The sequence below is a fragment of the Lygodium microphyllum genome, chromosome 23, assembly GCF_053477565.2.
Source record: "Lygodium microphyllum isolate KBCC chromosome 23, Lygodium_microphyllum_v1.1.10, whole genome shotgun sequence".
Lineage (NCBI taxonomy): Eukaryota > Viridiplantae > Streptophyta > Polypodiopsida > Schizaeales > Lygodiaceae > Lygodium > Lygodium microphyllum.
In genome coordinates this window covers 77736657-77760068 of record NC_141157.1, presented here as the reverse complement: position 1 = coordinate 77760068, position 23412 = coordinate 77736657, and the positions used below count along the sequence as shown (strand labels likewise).

General features: G+C 39.4%; 1 protein-coding gene across 2 annotated transcripts in view; it reads left to right on the top strand.

The window, feature by feature from the left end:
- The window catches only part of LOC148016368 (Calcineurin-like metallo-phosphoesterase superfamily protein), a 91755-nt gene extending 77944 nt beyond the window's left edge, over window positions 1–13811 (top strand). Inside the window, exon 10 of one of the 2 annotated variants that reach the window (XR_015688018.1) lies at window positions 13556–13811. The gene's annotated coding sequence lies outside the window, so the exon portion shown is untranslated. The remainder of the gene's footprint in view (window positions 1–13555) is intronic. The other variant, XR_015688019.1, reaches the window with a different exon arrangement.
- The last annotated feature ends 9601 nt before the right edge of the window (window positions 13812–23412 follow it).

Below are 23412 nucleotides of genomic sequence, written 5' to 3'. Positions count from 1 at the left end.
CTTACCTTGATGCCTGATCGAGTACCCTTCTCTCTCTTGCACTCTGGTAGCTCCACGATTCTTGATGCTAGCTCAAGCATCCTCAAGCCTCCTCCACCTCCAAGCTCCATCCTCCATAGCCGTGCGCGCAAGAGAAGAGAAGAGAAGAGAAGAATAGGAGATGGTGAAGAGCTTCACCCTCTTGATCCCTCACTCTCACACACACTCACTCCCTCACACTCTCACTCTCCCTCTCTCAAGAGCACACACAAGCAAGAAGGAGAGAAGAAGAGAGGAAGAAGAAGACTCTTTTTGCCACACACCAAAGAATGAGCTTCTCATTCACTTTCCGACTTTATATACAAAGCCCTAAATCATTTTTGGGCGGTCATCCCCTTTTCCCTCTTTTACATGGCCGGCCGTAGCCTAGGCCCTTTTTCCGATTTCCCACCATTCTAATTTATCCTATTCCCAAGTAATGCATACACTTTGCATAGGAGCGAGCCTGGCACTCTTTTACATAGATTCGAGGGTGCTTCCGCATTTTAATGGTGCGCCTTTTTCCTCTTTCGTTGCCTTGGCCTGACATCGAAGCTTCTTGCGGGTCGTGTCCGAACATTTGAATTTTTCAGGGATTGGTTGCCGGTCAAGGCGCCTTTTTCTGCTTTTATCTTTTTCTCCTTTTATCCTGCACCTTTTTTGCTATTTTCTCTTCTTTCCATTTTCCGCTCCTTTGTGCTGCGGAAACACGGTCGGAAACACGGTAACAAGGTCCACAAGTTTCTTTAGCCAATACAACTGTGAAGCAAGGCTTTGCTTATCAAAAAGATCACATATTTTATCCCATAATTGCAATGTACCACCCTTATTCTCAATTACATTAAAGTATACTTGCTTAGACAAAGATAAAATGATAGTGGACTTGCATAACTTATCAAGATCATCCCCAATGTCATCATCTATATCTTTGTGCTTTATGCCTTTGCATTTCAATGGTCTAACCTATTTCCTTTACACCATAACATATCTATTTGGGTCTTCCAATAATTGAAGTTATTGCCATCCAATTTATCAGTATTAAAGATGGCACTATCTCCAGAGGCACTAAAAGCACCTACTGTTATGAGTGCAAAGCAAAGAGAGAATGGGCTATTGTAATAACAATAAATTAGCCCTAAAACTGAGCAAAAAATGAATGCAACGAGGGGAGAAGAACTCAATGTATTAGTGTCCACAAAGTAAAAGCGCTAGTGTCTCACACAAGTATCTGCTCTTAATAAAGTAGCTCAAAACTAAATTTTAGCAATATTGTCCATAAAACTACATTAAATAAGGAGAAGACTATAGACAAAAGTCCAAAGTAGAGTGCTCCCACTAGCAAGGAAGTCTGGAAAGCAATGGGACTTATAATACAACTAGTAGTGTCCAAGAAAAGAGCATGCAACTCCGAGTACCAAATACTATCATAGAATCCAAGAGTATTGGATACAAATGCATGCCACCTATGGGGTGGGGGTAATAATGTACATAAGCCAACTAAGCATAAAAAATCTCCAAACACCTACAAGATTTTCCATACTACATCCAACTCGTTGCTCATGATGAATAGTGAAGCTCTATATATAATGAAGCATGTATCCATGACACTAACTGACAAGAGGATGTATTAGAGACTCAAATATCAAATAGAGATCAACCCATAGTGATCGATGACTACAAAGACAAGCTCTGCATACACAAATAAGCATAAAGAAAGATCCCACATGCTCCAGCTCTACAATAAGAAACTAAAAATGCTCCCACTACAAGTAAACAAAAATAGCCGAGAGCAATGTAAGCTCAATGCATATACATCATAACATCTGGAAGCATAATAATGTCAAGAAATAATTTGGGAGCATCCAAATGACATAAATATCCAAGCCTATAAGTGGTAAGCACTGACCAATGCAACCTCTACCAAATATGAATGTAACAAAGCTTGAAATCAAAGTTCAAAGCTCAAGCAATAGCATATTCAGCATAACCAATAGTGGTAAGCATGCATTGGATCCAAGAGCATTCTTGAGTAGCATAAAAGCATGTATTTCACTGATATGTAATACATAAGCTTGTTGTCCACTATTTATGATAACAATAAATCTTCCAATGGTTGAGAAAAATAAGCTTTAACCGATCTTAGAGCCTTTCCAACCATTAATATGGTTGAGAAAAATAAGCTTTAACCGATATTAGAGCCTTTCCAACTATTAATACATCATCCTAGAATTAAGCCTTCAATATATATAAGCATTAGAGAAGCATCAACTTTCAAGAGTTTGCTCCCCCAAACTATGAAGAATGACATATCTGTTCACAATAGTATTGAAAGGAAACAATTTAGATACACAATAGAAGAGAGATGTCGTAAGATATGGAGGCTCAATCCATCATCTTCTTCATCATTATCATTCTTGCCTTTCTTTCATTCTCCATTACACACTGGCTGAGTATCTTTCAAAGTGGATACATATTTTGACTTTTAGGACACTTTACATATAGCCACTCTTTATTTCATATAAGCATAGGATATAAACTTAAACTATGCCATATTTCTTAACACTTCCCTCAAGCTCAGAATGAGCTTCCAAACATAATACCCCAAGTGTACTTCTAACATACTCAAACTTATCTTTACATAGTGCTTTGGTAAAGATATCCAAGCCTTGGTAATTGGTTTTGAGATTTACCAAGTATAGTTTCCCATCCATGACTTTCTCTCTAATGAAATGATAGTGCACTTCAATGTGTTTTGTTCTTGCATGATAGATCGGGTACTTTGCAAGCATAAGTTAATTATGTTATCACAATATATGATAAGTCCATTATCTATCTCAATCCCCATGTCACATAGAAGGAGTCTTAGCCATATCTACTCACAAGTTACCAATGCTATTCCTATGTACTTTAACTCATTGCTTGACAAAGCTACTGTGGATTGCTTCTTGCTACTCCAACTCACAATGGTTGAATCAAATGAAAAAGCATATCCACTCATAAATCTCCTATCCATAATACTTCCTCTCTAATTTGCATTTGTGTATCAAAACAAGGTAGGCACGATTCCTCTCTCATAGAACAAGCCATAACTCACTATCTTCTTCAAATACCTCAACACTCTTCTCATAGCATCTAAGTGTGACTTTCATGGCCTTTGCATGAATTGGTAAGCTTGGTTTCTCTCTCATAGAACAAGCCATAACTCACTATCTTCTTCACATACCTCAACACTCTTCCCACAACATCTAAGTGTGACTTGCATGGCCTTTGCATGAGTTAACTTGTCACTCCAAGTGTGTAGCTCAAATCCAGTCTTGTTATGGTTAAGTGGATCAAGCTACCAACCATTTTCCTAAACATGGTAATATCTTTAACATATTATCCATTATCAACCACCATCAAATGGTATGTCAACTAGCTTACATGTTGTCATCCCATACTTTTTCAATATTTCCAAGGAATAGTGCTATTACACTCTCAAAAGACCAAGATGAAAAAGTTGAAAATTTGAAAATGGAAGTAGTCCAAGAGGAAAACAAAGGAGAAAGGCACATAGAAAAAATTGAAAATGGAAGTAGTCCAAGAGAAAAATAGAGGAGAAAGGCACATAGAAAAAATTTGAAGACATGAAGAGCAGGAAAAAGCCTTGAATGTAAAAGGAAACACACAATAATAAGCACACCATGATATGCTAGCAAGAGAAGCACTTGGCGCATTGCAATTCATTTTGTAGAAGAGTGTCGAGCTCTCTCTTGTGCAAATTGTAAAGAATGAGAGATGCAGGTTGAGGCCTACACTAATAGGACGGAGGAAAAAAAGAGAGTAGAGGAATGGAAAAAGGCCAGACCAAAAAGGGGATGGCCGTCCAATGAGGGGATAAGGGCATGTATAAAAGTCAAGAAATGAATAAAGAAGCTAATTCTTGTGTGTGGCCAAACTTGCTCTCTTCTTGCTTCTTACTCTTGCTTCTTTCTTGTGCATGAGAGAGGGAGAGAGGGAATGAGAGAGAGAGAGAGAGAGAGAGAGAGAGTGTGTGTGTGTGTGTGTGTGTGTGTGTGTGAGTGAGGGAGTGAGGGACTGTGGAGAAGCTTTTCTTCTCCTCTCTTCATCATCATCTTCTTCTTCTCTTTCCCCTTCTTGCACGCATGGCTATGGAGGTTGAAGCTCAGAGCTTGAGGATGAAGCTTGCTTGAGGATGCATCTTAGATTGTGGAGCCATCGGCAAATTCATGGGAGGAGGTACTCGATCGAATTCGAGGGTAAGCTCACTACATTGGCATGTGGAAGAGTGTGCATGGCTATGTGAGAGGTAGCCATAGCTCTCGGCTTGAAACACTTGAAGCAATAAGCAGTCCATGGGTCTTGGTGGTTTGCTCGCGAGAGCAAGGACATTTTGGTTTCGTTATCGCGACCAATAGATTTAAGCTTGAGTGTTGGCACTCCAAATCAAGTGATGAAGTAATAGTTCATCTCTGAAATGGCACTTGGTTTTAGGTAGGAAGCAAGGGAGTCAAAGGCCATTCGATCTCTTTCATGGGTTAATTTAGATTTAAAAAGCTTTCTATGCATTGGTAAGAGTAGAAGATGTGTATCTTGATCAGGTTTGAGATGTTAAGGCTTGGGAAATAAGGAAAAAGGAGGTTAAGATAACTCTCTAGATAACCAGGAAACAAGGGAACATGGGAAGAAAGGGAAGAGATTTTTTATGTCCAGGAAGGAAAATAGAGTGTGAAGGGAGAACAAGAGAACACAAAATGTGAAAAAGGGCAAGAGAGAGTTCATTTGCACTTAATGAGATTGAGAGAGAGCTATTGAGAGAGAGAAAGAGAGTGACAAGTCTATAGACAGCAGCACCTATGATCTTTGCTATTGACACATCTAGGCCTTCCAAGCATGCTCTGAGTCCTTATTGCTGATTGTTGCATTGCTCTAGAATCCTAGATGCATTGAGTATTGATTATTAAAACATAGAAGTGGATACTTGTCCCATTCGGCATATATCGTGTGCTGCTCGAACGGTGGACTGCAAGCCTCAAATGGCCAAGTTTTGACCTGGCTCAAACGTTTGAGCCACTTTAGTTGGCCCACTCACATGTCTAACTCATACAAGAGTTTGACCACTTGGACTCTGACCAATTTTGGGCCTTAGATGGCCGAATTGTGGGCCTCAGACGATCGCTCAAATGCTTGAATGGGAAACCCTCATCCGAGTCCGAGTCTTACAACTCGGGCAACCATATACCTTGAGGAGCCCACTCGGAAGGCCAGATCTATGACTCAAATGGTCAAGTCTAGGACTCGGACAAGTTGTTTAGAACCCTATTTTTGACTATTTTTGGCTGGATCTATGACTCAAATGGTCAAATCTGGGACTCATACAAGTTGTTTAGAACCCTATTTTTGACTATTTTTGGCTACTTTGAGGCCTACTATCAGAGCTAACCAACAACCAGGTTGAAATCCAAACTAGTAGGTGAAACCATAGAATTGTTTGTACTCAAAAACATTGACCCAGCAATCTGAAGGGGGACTAAAAGAACATACCATTGGCCGCTACCCTAGATAGAGACCTAAGTTTACCCACTTGGCTGAATGCTTGTAACTACCTGTCATGACCCATGGAGCACCCAATTTTTACTATTAGGAGTAATCAAATCCCCTCCAAAATAGCGATGATAGGAAATTGATTGGATGCAGTTGACTTCATCAAAGGTTACACTCGACATTGTAGATATTTAAGCTAGAAAGCCTAATTTCGCACAACGTACATCGAGTCGCACTACTAGTGTATGAGTGTTGTATATTTAAAACCTATTGGATTAACAAGGAACCCACCAAGGGGGATTAAGCTAAAAATGAAACCACCAGTAGAAGTACAACCCCAATTTAGAAGAGTGACCCAAGACACCGGGAATAAAGACCTAGAGGAGATAGACCCATCAGATCGCTGAGGAAGAGAACGATTAGCCAAGATTAGGGATACAACTTTAGTCGGCCTAATTAACCTCATAGAAGCACTAGTGGGTTAGGAGGCAGCCACTGTGGTAGACACAAACTTGAATGAGAGCAATCTCGGCCTTGATCTTAACCTTAGCATGGTAGAGTACCTAAACAACATTATTCGGCAACTTGTTACACAATACAAGTAGCAGACAAGGATAGAGCACCATGGAAGACCAATAGCCAATATCATAGCTGACGTTAAGGAGGAGAGGATATTGGCAAGGATACCATTGCAATGCATTGCGAGTTATAGCCAAGAGAAAAGGGCTTAGAGGTTGCGTTAGGAGAGAGAGCTCACAAGAGGGTCATAGGATCCTAGCCAGGAGAAAAGGGCTCAAAGGTTGTGTCAGGAGAGAGAGCTCCACGAGATTCATAGGATCCTAGCCATCTTAGATAGAAATAGAATGGGAGGCAATGCCAATAGGGAAAGATCCTTAGAAGCCGACCTTACAGCTACTCACGAAAAGATTGAAAACCACACGGTTCAATCTCACTCTAGTGAATGGGATGAAGGTTAGACCTTTCAAAGTCCTAAAGGATTGGCCTCTAAAGAGAGCAGAAATCCAATTCTCTACAAACTTCATACTTACAAAGGGAGTGGATTATGATGTCCTGCTAGGTAGGACTTAGATGAGGAATGCAAGAGTGATAGAGGATTGGGGTAATGGCCTAATATTCTTGGATAATATATCAGAAGTAGTTTGAGTAAAGATGGACACTTGGGAAACCTCACCAGTGGACTTAGATGCCATTTCTAACTTGCTAAAGGGTGACTCGAGTGCTAGAAGCAATTATGGACCTCTAACGAGGTACATTTCTTTCCTTGAGAATGAGAGTGATTGGATGCACATGTTGGCAACCATTGATCTCTCATTGGAGGATGATGATGAATAGTTTCAAGTTGTAGACTCAACTAGCAACCCTAACAATGCCATTGCTTCTAACCTAACCATAGTCCCCTTGTGCATGATGGCTGGGAGTCCCATCAGTCAACCAATGCCAATCACTTATCGCATCCCAGCAAACAAATTAGAACTTCACAAAATCCTCAAGTGCCTCTCAAGTGAGCTAGCTGGCAACCCAACTGTCAATTTAAAGCCCCTCAAGAATCTTATGGAGAGCATGGAGTGGCACATGTGCATGACTTAAACCTGTTATATAACTGGACTTTTGTGACAAGTGAGATAGAGCTCGAGAATAGGAACCCTACAAGTGACACACAATCCCAATATGAGGATTCTGACAATACAAAGACTGATTTTGCATTAGTGAGGAGAGCAAAGACTGATTTTGCATTAGTGAGGAGAGCAAAGAGGAAGTAGAGACCATAGAATATGACACAGATGGAAGAGTGATTGAGCAAATTAGAGCAGACACTAAACCTCAAGAGGACAATACGTGTCAAGTGACCAAAGAAGCTGCCAACAAGGTAGATTGTGATCAAGCTTGACTAGAAGGCCTAGAGGTGGTAGATTACAAACGAACGAGATTAGTTCAACCTTGCACCACACCATTATTTGGAGTGGAGTCAACTTCAAAGTTGCAACCACTAGGAGAAACAGCCTCTTCCACTAAAGAAGGTGAGTACAATTCCAAGTCAGAGGTGAGCTCTGATAGTGACCCCAAAATACTTCGATCACCTGGGACCCGACGCACCAAGGGGGACCTTCTAGTTGATCTAAGGTGCATGAAGCTAAAGGAGGAGAAAAAGAAACAGTCGAAGTCTTCGGAAGCTAAATGACAAAAGAAACCCCAAGACCTGCCCAAGCACTTCATGAAGTACAAAAAGCATGATCAAATAGTGGTGCTAGTAGGAGCCAAATGGAAAGGGCAAGCAAGTTAACCCATCGAATGACCAGCCAAGGTTAAGGAGGTCAACTTGGCGAGAGAGGAGGACAAGCCTAAACGTGTGTACATAGCGGATGACCTAATTGAGGAGGAGGAGAATGATCTCTAAATCTCTTAAGGGAATTTGTCGATGTGTTTGCATGGTCCTTAAAAGAGCTAAAGGGAATAGATCAAAGCATAGTGACTCACAACATTCATATGACCCCCAAAGTGGTACTAGTCAAGCAAAGACCATACGAATGAATCCTAAGCATGATCGCAGTAAAGGAAGAGATTGATAAGCTATTGAAGGCAAGATTCATTTATGAGATAGATCACACATACTAGGTATCGCCCATAGTCATAGTCATGAAAAAGAATGGGAAGATTTGAGTGTGTGTAAACTACAAGAAGGTCAACGCAGCTACAAAGAGAGATAACTGCTTGTTACCATACACGGAGCACATGCTAGAGAGAGTGGCAGGAAAGGAAGCCTACAATTTTTTGGATGGCTTCTCATGCTATAACCAAGTGCAAGTCCATCTGGATGATAGGCACAAGACTGCTTTCACCACCAAATGGGGGGTGTTTGCCTACATAGTCATGCCATTTGGACTAACCAATGCTTCTGCCACCTTCTAGCATCTCATGTGTGCCATATTCAAGGACATGCTTAGAAAATGGATGGAAGTCTTCGTCGATGATGTATGTGTCCACGCCAACTAGGAAGAGCACTTAGAAAAGCTACGAATAGTCTTTGAACAGTCAGTCTCTCACTAGACCTCTTAAAGTGTCAGTTTTGGGTGAAGCATGGTTGTGTTTTAGGGCATGTTGTGTCGAGTAATGGAACAACCACAGACTTCTCTAAATTCAAGGTGATTATAGACCTTCCCCCTTTGACCAACTTCAAGGGAGTTCAATGTTTCTTAGGCCACATAGGATACTACCGGTGGTTTGTATTGAACTATGCATTGATTGTGAGACCTTTGTACAAGCTATTAATAGTATTCAAGTGGACCAAAGAATGTCAACTGACCTATGAAAGACTTAAACAAGCTCTAACTTTGCCTCCCATCTTAAGAGCCCCAGATCGGTCCATAACCTTTCACGTGCACAGTGATGCATCAAACTTTGCCATGGGGGCAATGTTGTGCCAACCTAGTGAACATGATTTAGACTATCCAGTGAGCTTTGCTAGTAGACAACTCACTGAGACAGAAATGAGCTACTCCAAAACAGAGAGGGAAGGGTTAGCCATAGTGTTTGCCATATTAAAGAAGTTTAGACACTACCTTCTAGCAACTCCCTTTACCTTCTTCGTGGATCATCAAGCATTGCTTTATCTTGTGAACAAACCTTGCGCAACATGATGCATTGCTTGATGGTTACTTTTGCTTTTGAAATTTGACTTCTATGTAGTCCTACGCAAGGGAAAACAATATTATATGGCACATCATATGTCCCGCATACCCACAGGAGAAGCTATGGAACAAGGAATCAATGATGACCTACTAGATGTGCATCTTTTTAGAATGTCCAATGAACTAGATTTGTTTAGAGCTGACCTCACACCATATTGGGTGAATGACATAGTCCACATCCTTGAGAACAAATTGTCAAAATGACCCATGGAAAAAGCTAGGTTAAAAAGACTAATCTTGAAGGTCCAACCCTATTAGTTGATTGCATGACAATTGTATCGAATAAGACAGGATGGACTCTTAAGGAGATGTGTCTACGAACATGAAATGTATGATGTGCTCAAGGAAGCACATAGCTTGATTGTTGGAGTATATTTTAATGGAGACATTATAGCACACACAAGGTGCTTTAGTCTCAGTTGTAGTAGCCAATGCTATTCCGTGATGCAGCTAAGTTTGTGAAGCACTGCGATGAGTGCCAACAAACCAAAGTCCCTACTCATAAGAACAAAATGGAGTTAATCCCAATGATCATACACTAGTCATTCGAGAAGTGGGAAATTGACTTCATTGATCCAATCAACCCTACAACACAATACTCACCAAGTACATCATTGTTGCCATAGACTACCTCACCAAGTGGGCGGAAGCTCGAGAAGCAAGAAACTTCTAGTGAGAGGATAGTCATCAGTGAGAGCAGTAAGGCTCAGAGCTATCGAGTCAGGGTGGGAGAAGAAAGATCACTCTTAAAATCCCCATAAGAAGAACTAGGTCCACCTTTGAAGAAAACAGAAAACTATAGAGGGTGGAAGAGGAGTCGAAAAGGCTTGAAGAAGAGCATAGGAAGAAACAAGAAGAGGAGGAAGAGCGATTGAGGCAACAGGAGGAGGAGCGAATAGCCATAGCCATTCAAAGATCAGTGGAGCAACCCTCCTAGGGAGAGCCTCAAAGATCAGTGGAGCAACCCTCCTAGGGAGAGGAGAAACTTCTAGTGAGAGGATAGTCATCAGTGAGAGCAGTAAGGCTCAGAGCTGTCGAGTCAGGGTGGGAGAAGAAAGATCACTCTTAAAATCCCCATAAGAAGAACTAGGTCCACCTTTGAAGAAAACAGAAAACTATAGAGGGTGGAAGAGGAGTCGAAAAGGCTTGAAGAAGAGCATAGGAAGAAACAAGAAGAGAAGGAAGAGCGATCGAGGCAACAGGAGGAGAAGCGAATAGCCGTAGCCATTCAGAGATCAGTGGAGCAACCCTCCTAGTGTCAAGAATTGGCAATGATGATCCCAGTACGAGATGACATGCCAAGCACATGCATAGAGTGAAAGAGGCACGATCAAGACTAGTGGTGGAAGGCAAGGGTAAAGCCCCTCTACACACAATCCCACCAATCATGGCCACGCCTATGATCACCCCGACACAATATACTATCAAAGGGGTGGTCAATGGAAGCAACATAATGGCTTGGGTGCAGTACTTAGTAAGTAAATTGTAAGAAATTGCACCTGCCTTTATACCAAAGGAGCCCTCCTTGTAGGAATGAAGAGGTCAGCAAAGCACACAGCTAATGTAGAATCACACCAAGGGCCAAAGGTAACCCATTTAGAAATGTTAACTACTTCAGCACCTTCAGCTGTGTGCAACACTGAAGATCATGACGAATTGGTAAAAGAGCTTCAAAGCCAACTCAACAAGATGATAGAGGACACCCTTGCAGATCTAGAAGAAGAGAAGATTGCCTTTGTAGCCTACAAGGTAGAAAGAACAAGGGTAATTACCATCTTAAACAGGGAGACAATTGCACTAAAAGAGGCCTTAAAGGCAAGGGAAGGAGAGGAGAGTTTGAAGGATCTAAACAATGAAGAAAGAGAGAACCACATTGCCCTAGAAAACATATGTGCCTTCAACTCCAGAAACAGGCATCTAGAGTTGGAAATTGAGTTGAAGATGCATAGAGAAGAGGCAAGGAAGGAGCTGCATGCGATAAAGACTCAAAGAGATGAGGAGACCACAAAGAAGCTGTTAGAGCTACACAACCAACTTCAAGCAACTCTCCATGAACAAGCTATACTAAGGGAATAAGTAGAATGCAAGAACTAGGAGCAACAACAAATGCATGCATTGTGGCGGGAGCAAGAGCAGGTGATCGCCACCCTAGCCCAGTACCAAAATCAGGGGCTAAAGCAAATAAAAGAAATAGCAAAGGAATGGGCATCCAAGAACAAAGATAGAGTCAAAGACTTATCTTCCAAGCTGGCCCATTCCGAGAATGAATACTCTTGGTGGCAGAAAGCAAAGCTGCAGCTATCACAAGACAGGAATGTTAGAGCAACAACGAGCCTTTTCTAGCACAATGCTGAATGTCATGCAATCAAGAGGAGAAGAAACATTAGAGGAAGTAAAAAGAAAACTAGAATTGGCAAGGAGGGCGCTGCAACATGGACTCCATGCCAAGGCACCCAAGCCTAGCACCAACATGGGAGTAGAGGAGCAACGAGCCCATCTAATCTTAGCTGGCTTAACCTCATATAGAAACTTGCCTTGCTAGGGTTTGGGGAGTCAGAGTAGCAGCCTCCATAAAAGCCAACTGAGCCAATCCAAGAATAAGGGCCCGATTTTGACCAACAAGAGGAAAAATAAGTGCATGAACCGAGCCCCCCTCTCTGTAGCCACAAGCAGAACCAGAAGAGTAAGAGGAGGAAGCTATGTCACCTAAATGGATGGTGGAGATGAGGCACAAATGAAAAGAATAGGTGGAACTCGCCCGTAGGAAGCTCCAAGCCAAGACAATGCAAGTTCCACAAGCGGCCATCCCTCAAAGCAAGGAGTGTGACCCTGTCAGAACTGGGGCCAAGAACTTGCAGTGTGGGAGCAATGGGAAAATCACAGCCACCCTTTTGAGTTCTCCTTCACCTTTCCTCATGCATTGGATAGGGTACTATCTCCAAGGGTGGTGGAGGATGTCATAAAGCTCTCAACAAGACTAGGAAGGAGATGGCTAGAGAAAAGAATGAGGCACCCCACAAGGTGGCAACAGGAACTTGCAGAGACTACTGGGAAGACAAGGCAGTGGATGTACCCTAGAGAGTGGAGGGATATGAGGCTCAGCCTAGGTGGTGCAGAAACATATGGGACTCTAACTTGCAGGCCTGGATGGCTTTTTGTAGCACCCTACTGCATGAAAGGGATGAACCTACCTACATACCCTATCCGAGGAGGATTGGAGTTGACTTCAACCGGGAGGTACATGGTAGGTATGACTTCCCTCTAATCTACAACATAAATGCCTCGATCCTTGAAGAAAGCCTGATTTTCACTAAAAGGAACCTCTACCTATCCATAGTAGGATTTCTCAAAGACTTCTCCTCATACCCTGATCTCGCATTCATCACCACTTGTAACTCTCTGTCTGTTTGCAAATATTATTTTTAAAAAAACCTACTACAAAAGAAGAGCAGTTGTCACTCCTCTTTTTTTATATCCATGTCGGCATAGATAGTTGTGCAATGATGTGCCTCGTGATGAGAGCCACCCTCTTGCCAGCATTTTGTATGAACCTATTAGAAAACATTAGTGACAATACATTCACTGGGTATAACCACCCATTTTTATCATCTACACCACTCAATGTAAGAGCTAACTTGAAGGGGTGTATGCAGAGTAGGGACTTCCTAAGCAAAGCCCTTGAGCCACCATACAACCTAGCTCTTGCTCATGAACGGGATGCCTCTTAGTGTGCTCCCTTTATAATTCAAAAAAAAAAGGAGAAAAACGGAAAAAGAAAATAGAAGAGAGGGAAAAGGCAAAGAAAAAGAAGAAAAAAGAAAATATAAGAAAAAAAAAAAGGACAAGAAGAGAAAAATGTGAAAAGAAAAGGAACACAACAATGAAATCAATCCATCAATACTTCACGAGCATCATAAGCACTGCTGATGCCAGGAGGCATATTCCACGGTGGATTCCATGAGGTTTTGCAGTGGATTTCGTAAATTTATATTTATTGTCGAGTCTCATACACAAGGTGGATTCCTTATGCAAAAGTCAATGGGAACACCTGTCCTTTTCCGGTGTCTCGTTAATTTAATGTGCAAGTGGGTGATTCCATAGCTGGTGATTTTGTAAAATATATATTTAAATTAATGGACGTTTATGAGTTTAGAGTGCGCACTCGTAATAAATTAAGGTTAGGACTAAGTTCTAACCAATTTATTTATTTTGTAGTTGAAGACTGCTAGGTATTTACTTTTGTTGGTTTAATTTTATTATTTTTCTAACAATTGAGAATGCTCCAGTTGATGTGTAGAGCAAGTGGCGTTGGGAAGCACTGGGTGATAGCGTGTATTCAAGTTTTTTAGAAGAAATCATCATTTTTTTATGGGCGCGCATCTTAGGCGTGGTGCCAATATTTATTTTGACGCGCTTATTTATTAAAGTGTTTGACATATATTTATTATTTTGTATGCGCATGGACGCACAATTTAAATATTTGTTATTGGACATTGTATTTGGACACAGCCTGACTCTCTGGGCGCCCAACCACTTTATTCTTTATTTGGACAAAAACAAACACAAAAGCTAAAGCATGGTAATTGTAAATTTGGGCTATTTTTGAGCTTGGAGATGAATAATATATTAAATACATGCTTTGTGGAGTACTCACACAAGGCATGGGGGGAGATTGTACCCAATTAGTCTTCTTGCTTCATGTCGTGCAAATTTTCTCTCTTGGTTTTTAAGCAAAAAGTAGAGTTCTTTGTTCTTGGGGACCTTCCGGCACTCGCTACATACGCATACAACATCCGATTTACACACCAGTGGTATCAGATGAAGCTAAGATTGAGGACTTCCAATCGCTTACCATCTCGCGTGAAGGTGAAACTCCTGGAATGGTCGAGCTCTACAGTCAGTCTCGCGATAATCCGTCAATACCAGCGTGTTCCTGGTAGTGAAGAACCCCTTGCTACGCATTCAGATCGCGAAGGACCAGCCTCTACAGGCGGAGGACCACCCGGGAAGTTCCAATTGTTAAGTATATTCTTTCTTAGAGACTTGCAATTTGATTAGTGATAAAACTTAACTTAAGCTTTTTTTTTTTAAGCTTATCACTTGAAAATTCACGATGCTGCGGGGCGGAAGGACGTATTGTCATTCGACAGCACCGTCCCACTTATATCGATGTCCTAGTCGATTCGACTTCGACTGAAAATGTTTTTTTTTTTAAAACCAAGAGCTTTAAGCTTAAAGTTTATTAAGCTCTAAAGGCTAAATTCCCAAGGTTTAAAACCTCCCCCATAGCGAGAGTTCATACACAGCAACTCCTGAATGGGTTTTCGACTTCCATGTAAGTCCCCATATGCACTTGCGGTCTAACAGAGTTCAGTTCCAGCACACATATTGCTATATGCAGTCTACATGGACGACATATTCTTTTGGAAGAAGGCTGACATCAATTTCCATAACCGTGAAGAAGAAAGATCATCAAAAGCCACTTTTTTTTAAAAAAAACAAGCCTTATAACCCCGAATTTGAGCTGCACTCATCCCGCTAACAGGATTTTGAGTGTGTGAGGTTGTTTGAAATTTCATAGGATGACCGATCAAAATATGAAAGATTTTATAGCTGAAGGTGATTTACTAAAACCAACAATGGAGCAAAAACTGGACCTAATTATGATGCAGCTTCAAGAGGAACGAAGAGCACGTCAAACTTTGCAAGCTCAATTCGCCAATCTGCAACGATCTACAACCAATAAAGATGGACCGCAATCTAAAGAATTTATACGACGTACGATCGATGCGACACTTGAAGCGCAATCTATTCGAAAAGAAACAAAAATAAGTAAAAGAAATTTCAAATTTCGTACTTTCAATGGATCACGCGATGGAAAGACTGTACTTGCTTTTATCAGCCAGTTCGATGATAATTTCCATGAAGAACCATATGTTGAAAAAGACAAAATTAAGTGTGTCACTAATCATTTAGTGGACAAAGCATCCTTATGGTGGATTGTTGTCCTCAAAAGCATTGATTGTCCTGCTACTTGGGAGACTTTCCAAAAGAAATTTTTACATAATTTTCTTCCACCCCAATTCCACGAAAAAATAATCAAACAATGGGACCTTCTACAACAAAGAGATCGCGAGTCTATTTTCCAATATATTGAGCGTTTTTTGAATGCTTTATTGCAACTATGAATGCTCGAAGATGTACCTGAGGCGACTCATAAGCAGAAGTTTATGTCTGGGTTACTTGGTCACTTCTATGCGGAAGTGAACATGTTTAAGCCAACGACTCTCGAAGATGCAATTTCATTGGCCCATGATGCTGAAGACAAGATTCGAGGACGAGAAAAGCGACCACAACAATTTTCAAACAATGGTAACTTCGGTACAAATCAATTCGATTCTAATTTTTGAAGATTCCATCAAAACCGTTTCCTTCCATCTTCATTTCGTAAATCTTGGACACGACCCCCTGCTTTACCATCAAACACAAATCCAAATCCTAAGCCATCTCTTCAGTCAAATTCCAACACTCCTAAACTTCCCGCTATTACCAATAATGTGTCTAAGGCCGAATCCATAGTCTGTTACAAATGCCATCAACCTGGACATCTAGCGGCGAATTGTCAATCCAAAAGCCAACTATTCACATCAACTATTTGGGAGCGACTGAAGATGAAGACCATGAAGAAATACTAGATTTCACAGAAGATAATGATGATAATGGTACTACTTCATATACTTTACCAGTTATACCAAATTCTCATTCTTTATTAACGATGAAATGTTTTGTGTATGGTAAAAAAAAGATTGTTTTATATGATGATGGGAGTACACACGACTTTATTTCTGCAAAATTGGTCAAAGAATTGAAATTACATATTGTTTCTACTCATTATCGCATCAAGGTTGCATTCTTAGACACTAGATACAATGAAACACAAGAAGTGCATGACTTAGAATTTAAAATTGGTGATTATATTGAATATAGAAGTTTCCTAGTTGTGCCTTTGCAATCTAGTGACATTATTCTAGGCATACCTTGGCGTCATCAGTATAATCCCGATATAGATTATTCTACGCATTCAATGAAGATTCATTTTAATGGAAAACAAATCACATTGCATGGTATGCACACTTTTGATAATTTTCCATTGCTTAGTCATACACAAGCTAAACGAGTATTAAGAAAATGTAGTAAATCTTATTTAATATAGGTGAATGAAATTGAAGTTAAGGAAAAGAAGATGCATCTTAGACACACACAATTTCTTTCACAATTGAAAGATTGTTTTGATGCTGACTTACCACCTGGTTTATCACCCACACATCCTGAAAATCATAAAATAGACCTAATTCCAAATTCTCAGCTACCATGTAAAGCACCTTATAGACATAATCAAATTGAACACAAAGAAATTCAAACTCAAGTTGAAGAATTATTAACCCAAGGACTCGTTAGACCCAGTAGTTCTCCATTTGTGGTGCACCTATTCTATTAGTTAAAAAGAAAAACAACACTTATAGAATGTGCATTGATTATCGTGTCCTAAATAAAATCACTGTCAAAAATAGATACCCCATTCCCAGGGTAGATGATCTTATGAACAAACTACAAGGGGCTGCAATATTTAGCAAAATAGATCTTAAATCTGGATACCATCAAGTATGACTGGACCCATCTAACATATTCAAAACTGCATTTAGAACTCAATTTGGACATTATGAATTCCTAGTTATGCTTTTTGGATTAACTAATGCACCAGCTACATTTAGTCGTATGATGAATCGCATCTTTTTGAAGCATCAGCATTGTGTCATTGTTTTCTTTGATGACATATTGGTTTTCAGTAAGAATGAAAATGAACATTATGAACATTTATCTTTGGTTTTTAAATTACTGAAAGAGAATCAATTATATGCTAATCTTGAAAATAGTAAATTTTTCCAAACACAAATTGAATTTGTTTCATCTAAAGGTATTAAAGTTGATCCTAAACAGATAGAAGCAATTTTGAATTGGCCGATACCTAAAAATGTATATGAATTACGTTCTTTCTTAGGTCTTGCTAGCTTTTACAGAAAATTTGTGAGAAAATTTTCAATGCTTGCATTACCTTAGACAAAATTATTAAAAAAAGGTATTGTGTATCATTGGTCCAAAAATCAGCAAAAGTCCTTTGATTTACTAAAACATGCTTTAACTCATGCTCATATATTGCAACTTCCTGATTTTACTAGTCCATTTTTCCTAGTAATCACTGACACTAGTGGATCTAGAATAGGAGCTGTCCTTATGCAAGGTTCTCATCCCATAGCTTACTCCAACTACAAGCTTAAACCCTCTAAACTCAAGTACTCTACTTATGATAAGGAATTGCTAGCTGTAGTACAAGCTTTACGTCAATGGAAACACTATTTAATGGGATCTGAATTCATGATCAAAACTGACCAACAAAGTATTAAACATCTCCTTAGTCAGCCACAAATATTTGATTGACACATTAAATGGGCTGCTTTTATTCAAAGTTTTCATCCACTTATCCAATATCAACCCGGAAAAGAAAATGTTGGTGCCGATGCTTTAAGTAGAAGACCGACTATTCATAATATCTATGTGATATCTTTTGATTCTCTTCTCCCTATGAAAGATACCTATGGCCAAGACCCTAGTTTTCAAGCTGGTTGAAATAAATTAATTACCAATAACTGGATTCCAATTGATTCATTATCTTATGCTGATGGATTTATGTTTTATGAGAAAAGGTTATGTGTAACTGTTCCATTTAGATCCTTTGTGTTGCACGAAATTCATTGTCTCCCATATCAAGGCCATAGAGGTATTATTTTTACTTTACGTACTTTGATTGAAGATTTTTATTGGCCACAGATGGAATCTGATATTTTTAATTTTGTATCTGAGTGTTTAATTTGTCAAAGAGTTAAGCAACACCATGGTAAGCAGTATGGTTTGTTAATGCCTTTACCAATCCCTGAACGACCATGGGAGCATATTTCAATGGATTTTATTATTGGTCTGCCTAACACTCAAGCTAATCATGATATGATATGGACTATTGTAGATTGATTTAGCAAACATGCATATTTCATTCCATGCAAGAAAACATTAACTGCATCTCAAGCTGCTCAATTGTTTCTGAAAATTGTTTTCACTAACCATGCTTTACCAAAAGTTATTATTTCAGATCGAGATTCTAGATTCTGCAATAATTTTTGGACTACTTTGTTTGCTGACTTATGAACAAAATTTGATTTTTTTATCTACATTTCATCTTGAAACAAATGGGCAAACAGAAGCTACAAACAACACAATCTTAGATCTTTTACGTGCATACACAATTTCAAAACCACAAACCTGGGATACACGCTTGCATTTACTTCAGTTTGCATACAATAATACACCCCATACAACTACATGAAAAGTACCTTTTTAAATCATTTATGGATATAGATTGCCTACATCTCTTACTTCATTGTCAAACAAAGTTAAAGCTGCTGACGATATTGCCTACATACATGCTACTATTTTCAATGAAGTTAAAGATATGATTGCGAAAGCCCAGTAATCATATACTAAACAAGCAAACAAGAAAAGAAAAGCTATGAATTTTACAGTTGATGATTATGTATGGTTACGAATTGAAAAGCAAAGACTACAAAGTGTTGAGAAATACCCTGTTTTGTAAAGTTAGCTCCTAGATTTTATGGACCTTTCAAAATCGTTCACAAAATCAATGATAATGCCTTTAAACTAGAACTACCCCAACACTAGAAAATCCACAACACTTTTTATATTAGTTTATTACGACCTTTCAAAGGTGAATTACCTATCCATCCTGTTTATGAAAATCCTCATTTGTTAGAAGAAGAAACTGAAATCCTTGAACCTGAGACTATTCTAGATACCAACTTTATGACCACTAGAACCAGCCGTAGATATTCTAGATATATGGTAAAATTTAAAAATCATCATGTTGAAGAGGCTCAATGGATGCACACTCGTGACTTAAGTGCTTACCCCTCATTGCTCGCCCCACATTGAGCTAATAGCAATTGAGGTCAATTGCTATCCCACCCCAAGGGTATGATGCCATGAGGCATATTCCACGGTGGATTTTGTAAAATTATATTTATTGTCGGGGCTCATACACAACGTGGATTCCTTGTGTGAAAAGTCGATAGGGACGCCTGTCCTTTTCGGGTGTCTCATTAATTTAATGTGCAAGTGGGTGATTCCATAGCGGGTGATTCCACAAAGTACATATTTAAATTAATAGACATTTATGAGTTTAGAGTGCGCACTCGTAATAAATTAAATTTAGGATTGAGTTTTAACCAATTTATTTATTTTGTAGCTGAAAACTGCTAGGTATTCTCTTTTGTCGGTTTAATTTTATTATTTTTCTAACAATTAGGAATGCTTCAGTTGATGTGTAGAGCAAGTGGTGCTGGGAAGTACTGGGTGATAGCGTGTATTCAAGTTATTTAAAAATTATCATTTTTTATGGGCGTGCATCTTAGGCTAGTGCCAATATTTATTTTGACACGCTTATTTATTAAAGCGCTTGACATATATTTATTATTTTGTATGTACATGGACGTACGATTTAAATATTTATTATTGGACATTGTATTTGGGCACAGCCCGATCTTTGGGTGCCCAACCGCTTTATTCTTTATTTGGACAAAAGCAAACACAAAAGCTAAAGCATGCTAATTGTAAATTTGGGCTATTTTTTAGCTTGGAGATGAATAATATATTAAATACACACTTTGTGGAGCGCTCACACAAGGCATAGAGGGAGATTATACCCAAATAGTCTTCTTGCTTCATGTCGTGCAAATTTTCTCTCTTAGTTTTTGAGCAAAAAGTAGAGTTATTTGTTCTTGGGGACCTTCCGGCGCTCGCTACGTACACATTTAGCATCCGATTTGCGCACTAATTGCACCTAGGGACCACCCTGGTTCCTTTCCCACATTACAACTTAGGGCACATCAAGGGTAGGACATGATTGATAGACATATCTCCCTAAGTCACTCACAGCACCTTCATTTACACAAACTAGGTCCAGGACAATACCTTAAGCTTTCAACCCATCTCCCAGTACCACCATCACTTGCACAGCGTACTACGAGGTAAGGTAGACACAACCCCCTAAGAACTGCACTCTTCTTCTTTTCAGGAACATTGTACAATAGTGCGACAAACCAATACCCTACAGAGGGCTTCTTCGACCAATCATCTTCTTTGCCATCAACAACCTCCCAGACTCACTTCATAGAGTATGCCCAACATGACCCATCTCCCCAACAACCCCAAGAACCATGCCTCATCAACCCTCTATAAACTTAGCCCACACCATCAAGTGCCATGGGACTTGCATCTAGCTAGGAGGGGGATAATGTTACACCCTCAGAAGACCAAGGTGAAAAAGCTGAAAAATAAAAATGGAAGATAGTTCCAAGGTGAGAGAAAAATGGAGGAGAGAGGCATACTCAAGAAAAATCTAAAGACATGAAGTGTAGGAAAAAGTCTCAAATGTAAAAGGAAGCACACAATAATAAATGCATCGTGATATGCTAGCAAAGAGAAGCACCATGCACATTGTAATTCATTTTGTAAAAGAGTGTCAAGCTCTCTCATGTGCAAATTGTAAAGAATGAGAGACACAGGTGAGACCTATGCTAATAGGAAGGAGAAAAAAAAGAGAGTAGAAGAATGGACCAAAAAGGAGATGGCTGCCCAAGGAGGGGATAAGGGTATGTATAAAAGTCAAGAAATGAATAAAGAAGCTCATTCTTGTGTGTGGCCAAACTTGCTCTCTTCTTGCTTCTTGCTCTTGCTTCCTTCTTGTGTATGTGTGTGTGTGTGTGTGTGTGAGAGAGAGAGAGAGAGAGAGAGAGAGAGAGAGGGAGTGAGTGAGTGAGAGTGTGTGTATATGTGAGGGAGTGAGGGATTGTGGAGAAGCTCTTCTTCTCCTCTCTTCATCTTTATCTTCTTCTTCTCTTTCGTCTTCTTGCGTGCATGGCTATGGAGGTCGAAGCTCAGAGCTTGAGGATGGAGCTTGCTTGAGGGCACATCTTGAATCATGGAGCCACGACGAATTCGTAGGAGAAGGTACTTGATTGAATTCAAAGGTAAGCTCACTACATTGGCTTGTGGAAGAGTATGCATGGCTATGTGAGAGGTAGCCATAGCTCTCAACTTGAAACGCTTGAAGCGATAACTGGTCCATGGGTCTTGGTGGTTTGCTCGCGAGATTAACGACGTGCCTTTACACCAACCAAAGTCTATGTAGTGTGTCAATTACTTCAATGCCCAAAAATACCTCAACAATCCAATATCTTTGATGTCAAACTGCTTGTGCAAACCATGCTTCGCTTTTGCAATCTCTTTCTCGAGTGTACATGTTATGATTAGATCATCAAAAATAACAATCACCATTGTTCCATTCTCCACGTGTCTAACATAAAGTAAGTAATCAACCATTCTTTATTGAAATCCCATGCTACATAAAACTTGTTGATCTCGTCACACCAAACTCTAAGTGCTTGCTTTAACCCATACATTGACTTCCTTGGTTTACACACATGATTTTAAAACTATGGGTGTGCATGTCCTTTTTGGCTATTTCATGTATACTTCTTCTTTGAAGGCTCCATTCAAAAAAGCATTGTTTACATCTATTTGTATAAATTCTACCCATAATTGAAGCAAAGGCAATAACCGATCTGACTGTAGTCATGTTTGCGATACAAGTAAATGTCTCCTCATAGTCTAATCATATGTTTGTACATGACCCTTTGCAATAAACCTTGCTTTATATCTTTTCAATGAACCATTTAACTTGCATTTGACCTTATAAACCCACTTATAGCCAATTGCTTTCTTGCCATGAGATAACTCTGCTAGATCCCAAGTCTTGTTCCTTTTTAGAGTTGATGAGTCAATATTGTAGGAGTCCTATTCATAATATGAATTATAGTATGTACTACCTTAACCCAATAAGTCAATGGCATGTGCATTTGGCTCATCATAGCTCTCGCAAATTCAACAATGCCCCTTTTTCTTCTTCTTTTTTGCAACATCATTCTACTAAGGTATATATCTACATGTAACATATCTCTTAATCCCATGATCTCTCAAGTATTTAGAAAACTCATTTGACATGTATTCACCTCCATTATTTGATCTCAAGCACTTTAGATATGATCCAATTTTCTACCACATCTTTGAATTCCAAAAACTTCTCAAAGCCTCACTTTTATGTTGCAAAAAATAGAACCAAGTCATTTTATTGAAAACATCAATAAAAATAATGTAAAACTTGTATTTCCCATTCAAGGATATATTTTCACATGGACCCCATATGTCTAAATGTACCATTTCGAAAGACTATGTGTTGATTCTCCCCCTCTTTGGAAATGGGAGTCTAGACTACTTATCAAATTGACATGCCTCACATAGATAGTCATAGTTTACATAGCCAAAGTGTAAAAGACCACAAACAACCTACCTAGACTACATTTCTTTTAGCCTTTGCAAGTTTAAAGGCCCAATTTTTCTATGCTATAACTCAACATCCTTATATTGTCCATGTCTAACTTCCATATATGTGGAGTTTTGTATGACAAAAGTACCTACATACAATGCAAACAACATGTCCTTGTTTTGGCCTTGTGCAATTAACTTGCTAGGTTTGCCATTTCTAAACTCCTCAATGAAGCAACCATATTTATTCAACCTTACTTGTAGCCCTTGTTCAACCATTTTTTCAACAAAAGCCAAATTCATAGTGATTGTAGGCACATAAAAATATCCCTAAGTTCATTCTCTATCCCATCTTTGTTTACCAATGAAACACTACCAATGTGAGTGATCTTATGTAGTCTATAATCTCGTGTAGCAACGTATTATTCTCTTTGCATTTGTTCATTCCTATCAAACCATTCTACATGATGATATGATTCATAGCTCTTGAATCCAAAAACCAATCATCCTCTTCTCTAGGGGGATATATCATGCTACCAAGTATATGCTCTATAGCAAAAACATGACCTCTAGGTGATGAACCACCTCTAGAGATATAACCTTTGCTTTCATAACCACTTATATAATGGCCATA